Source organism: Octodon degus, unplaced genomic scaffold (genome assembly GCF_000260255.1).
Source record: "Octodon degus isolate 3935 unplaced genomic scaffold, OctDeg1.0 scaffold00134, whole genome shotgun sequence".
Lineage (NCBI taxonomy): Eukaryota > Metazoa > Chordata > Mammalia > Rodentia > Octodontidae > Octodon > Octodon degus.
Window position 1 is genome coordinate 5,765,215 of NW_004524710.1, and position 5,085 is coordinate 5,770,299.

General features: G+C 34.6%; 1 non-coding gene across 1 annotated transcript; it reads left to right on the top strand.

Annotated features, from left to right (window-relative positions):
• The first annotated feature begins 199 nt into the window (after positions 1-199).
• On the top strand, positions 200-302 carry LOC111812657. The gene has a single exon (XR_002818102.1). It is a non-coding gene; the product is annotated as a U6 spliceosomal RNA (small nuclear RNA).
• The last annotated feature ends 4,783 nt before the right edge of the window (positions 303-5,085 follow it).

A 5,085-nucleotide genomic window follows, 5' to 3' on the forward strand; every position in this document is an offset into this window, starting at 1 on the left:
ATACAAGCAGTGGCAAATAAACAATTATTCTTCCTCCTTCTGAGACAGGCAATAATGAGTAGTTAAAAGGTACCAGCCTGAACTATCTGTCTGTAAAAGGATTATTATTTTGTTGTACAACTATGATATTGTAATATGAAACTATGACTGGTGAAGAATGAAAGTAACCACGTTTGATGAATATAATTTTGTATCATTCCCACTTCAGCAGCAAATATACTAAAATTGGAATGATACAGTGAAGATTAGCAAGTCCCCTGCCCAAGGATAACAAGAAAATTAGTGAAGCATTCCATATTTTGGAAGGGAAAGGAAAGACCTCTTAAAGACAATAATAATTCAGAAAATAATAATTCAACAGCTGCAAGGTGATGCAAAGATGAACAATATAATAATAGGCATCAATGAGAAAGAAGGAGCCAATACAAATGACATAAAAAGAATATGGGCGGAAGTAATAGCAAAAAAAATCCCAAATATGAGGAAACAATTTAACATTTAGATAACTGAGGCATATAGAACTACAAATAATATCAGCCCAATTAAAACTATACCCAGACATATAATAATCAAGATCCCAGAAATTCAGCACAAGAGCAGTATACTAAAAGTTACTAGAGAAAAGAAACAGATCACGTTAAAGGAAAGCCCACCAGAATAATGGCAGATTTCTCCTCACAAACCAACAATTCAAAAGAGCTACAAGAAAACAAATTCCAACCCAGACTGATATACACTGCAAAACTCTCTTTCAAGTTTAATAGAGAAGTAAAATACTTCCATGACAAAGAACAACTAAAGAAATTCATGAAGACCAAACCAACCCTACACAGAATACAAAAATACATTCTAGAAAGGGATCAAAATGACCACAACTCCAACAATGACAAGAGAAAGAACCCAACAAATAGGACAAACAATATAAGCACAGGAGAAAAGTAGGGAACCAACAATAGGAAAATAACATGACAAACATAAGCCAATATATATCAATTATAAGCATCAATATACATGGACTTAATTCACTAATTAAAAGAAATATGGCATAGTGGATTAAGAAACAAAATCTAATAATATTATGTAAACAAAAAATACATTAAAGCCAAAAAGAAATTCATAGGTTATAAGTCAAAGGATGGAAAACAATACTACATGCTCCAGGAGCTCAGAAAAATGAAGGAGTAACTATTCTGTTCACAGACAACCTGAACTTCAAACCAAGAATGAGAAAATGAGATAAAGGAGGTCACTACATACTGGTTAAGAGAAACCTTCAAGAGGAAGAGATAACAGTAATAAGTATGTATGCACCAAACATGGGAACACCCAACTATACAAGACAAATTTTAATGGACATGAGAAATCTAAGTACCAATAACACAATCTTAACCAGGGAGCTTAATACCCCTTATCTCAAAAACATAGGTCAAGTGGACAAAAAGTTAGCAAATAGGTAGCAGAACTAAACCAAACCTTTGAACAAATGTCCTTAGTGGCCACATGCAGAGTGTTTCACTGAACAACATCTGAATACACAATCTTTTCAGCCACACATGGTACATTCACTAAAATAGACCACATACTAGTGTTTTAAGTAAATACATGAAAACAGAAATTATTTCATGCCTATTATCAGACCACAGTGCAATGAAGCTAGAAATTAATGACCAAAAAAACCCTCAAAAATACATAGAAATTAAGTAATATCCTACTCACCAACCAATGGGTTACAGATGAAATTAAACAAGAAATTAAACAATATCTACAATTCAGTAAAAATTCAAACACAATGTACTTGAATTTATGGGATGCAATGAAGCATTCCTCAGAGGGAAATTTATAGCACTGAACTCACACATTAGGAAAACAGAACAAGAACAAATACATACCCTAATGCTACACCTTAGTCTTTCAGAAAAGAAAAGCAAAACATGCCAAAAATCCAAATAAGGGAGGAAGTTATAAAGATTAGAACACAAATTAATGCAATTGAGACAAAGAAAACAATATAAAGAATCAATGAATCAAAAACCCGGTTCTTTGAAAGGTTAAATAAAGTTGATAAACCCATAGCCAACCTCATCAAAAAGAGAAAAGATAAAACTCAAATTCAAGAAATAGGAAATAAGGGGCCGGGGAGATGGCTCAGTAGAAGAAGCGCTTGCCTGACAAGTGCAAGGGCCTGAGTTCAATACCCGGTTGCGAAAAAAAAAAAAGAAAGAAAAGAAATAGGAAATGAAATTGGGTGAAATTACTACAGCTCCTGTGGAAATTCAGAAGATAATTAATAGCTATTTTGAAAATCTTTACTCTCACAAGATTGAATATACAGAAGAAATGAAAAGATTCCTAGATATGTACAAATTATCAAAACTGAATGAAGATGATATAAAGATTCTAAATAACCCAATATCAACCAATGAAATTGAAAATGTAAAAAAAAAAAAATAGCAACAATGAAAAGCCCAGATTGTGATGGATTCACAGCTGAATCTTAGAAGAAATTCAGAGATTTCATTACAATACTCCTCAAACTCTTCAGTGAAATCCAAAAGGAAGAAATACTCCCAAAATCATTTCTGGAGGCAAGTAATATACTGATAACAAAACTGAAGAAAGACTCAACTAGAAAAGAGAACTACAAGTCAATCTCCATCACAAACATAGATGCAAAAATCCTTAATAAAATACTAGCAAATGTGGGGCCAGGGAGATGGCTCAGTGGAATAAGTGCTTCCCTAGCAAGTGCAAGGGTCTGAGTTCAATCCCTGGTTCTGAAAAAAAAAAAAAAATACTAGCAAATGTAATACAGAAAATCATCACTAAGATTATACACCATGACCAGGTAGGATTCATCCCAGGGATGCAAGGATGTTTCAACATATATAAATCTATAAATGTAATACACTATATCAAGAGAGCCAAAATAAAAAACCACACAATCATCTCAATTGATGCAGAAAAGGCCTTTGAAAAAGTCCAAAACTTATTCATGATCAAAACCGTACAGAATTTGGAATAGATGTCCTCTACTTCATTCTGACAAAAACTATCCATGACAAATCAATAGCCAACATCATTCTAAATGGAGAAATACTGAAAGCTTTTAGTCTAAAATCAGGTACAAGACAAGGATGTCCACTATCACTACTCCTGTTCAATATAGTTCTGGAATCATTAGCTAGAGCCATTAGATAAGAGACACAAATAAAGGAATAAGAATAGGTAAGGAAGAAGTTAAACTATCATTATTTTCAAACAACATGATACTCGGAAGATCCAAAAATCCCCACTAAGAAGCTCCCAGAATTAATAAACAAACCCAGCAACATAACAGGATACAAAGTAAACACCCAAAAATAAATAGCATTCTTCTGCAGAAATAGCAAACTCACTGAGAGAGAAATTATGCCCTTCATAATAGCATCCAAAAAAATGTAATACTTTGGAATTAATCTAACAAAGGAAGTAAAAGATCTATACAATGAAAATTACAAAACTGAAAAAAAGAGATTAAAGAGGATTTCAGAAAATGGAAAGATAGTCCTTGCTCCTAGATGGGAAGAACCAATATTGTGAAAATGGCCATATTCTCAAAATTGTTATACAGATTTAATGTGATCCTATCAAAATGCCATCAATGTACCTCACAGATCTAGACAAAACATTGCTAAAATTTATTTGGAATGAGAAAATGTCTAGGATAGCAAAAGCAATCCTGGGCAACAAAGCAAGGGAGTAGGCATTACCATCCCTAACTTGAAATTATACTACAGAGCTACTGTGATAAATTCAGCATGGTACTAGTAAAAACAAATCAGACTGGAGGATCAGTGGAATAGATTAGAAGATGAAGATACAACTACAAACATACTCAGTCACCTTATCTTTGATAAAGGGACCAAATATGTTCACTGGAAGAAAGATAGTTTCTTTAACAAAAGTTGCTGGCAAAATTGTTCACCACATGCTGAAAACTAAAACGAGGTCCAGGTATATCATCATGCAGTAAACTAAAGTCAAAATGGATTAAAGATCTAAACGTTAAAACAGATAAACTAAGTCTACTAGAAGAGAAAGTAGGAGAGAATCTTGAAGATATGGGGTAAGCAGTGAGTTCATGAACAAAAACCAAAGTGCACAGGCAATACATCCAAGAATCAACAACTGGAATCTCATCTGACTGAGAAGTTTCTTTAAGTCAAAAGAAATCACCAACAGACTGCGGTGCCAGCCCCACCCTCAGGCGCGCTGAGAAGGCAATTGAGACTGGGCATGGTGGCGCACCTGTAATCCCAGCTCTTGGGAGGCTGTAAACAGGTAGATCACTACGAGCCCAATCTAGTAGTGAGACCCTGAACACCCTGTAGGCCCGTCCCTAAAAATACGAGAGAGAGAGAGAGAGAGAGAGAGAGAGAGAGAGAGAGAGAGAGAGAGAGCCAGGTGGCACAGAACAGCATGGCCCAGACTGTGTACCAGGGAAGTGAAAAAGAAAAGAAAAGAAATCACCAACAGAATAAAAAGACATCCCACAAATTGGAAAAAAAATATCTTAACCAACAATCACTCAGACAAAGGACTGCTATCTAGCTTAAATAAAGAACTGAAAAAAATCAGTCCCACAAAATATAAAGACCCAATCCAAAACTGGGCATCCAAGATGAATACACACTTCTCAAAGGAAGAAATACAAATGGCAAGTAAATATGTGAAAAAATGTTCCACAGCAATGGTCATTCAAGAATTGCAAATTAAAACAACATTGAGGCAAAATCTCACCCCAGAAAGAATTGCTATCATAAAGAAATCAACTAATAACAAATGCTGGAGAGGCTGTGGTAAAAAAGGAACACTTCTCATTTGTTGGTGAGAATGTAGACAAGTATAACCACTATGAAAATCATTGTGGAGATTTCACAAAAACTAGAACAGGAAATCCCATTCAACCTAGCTATTCCCCTTCTGGATATTTTCCAAAAAGAAATGAAAACAGCATACCATAGTCATATATGTGCACTCATGTACAGAGCAGCAGAATTTATCATAGCCAAATCTTGGAAACAACCAAAATGCCTATGACATGAG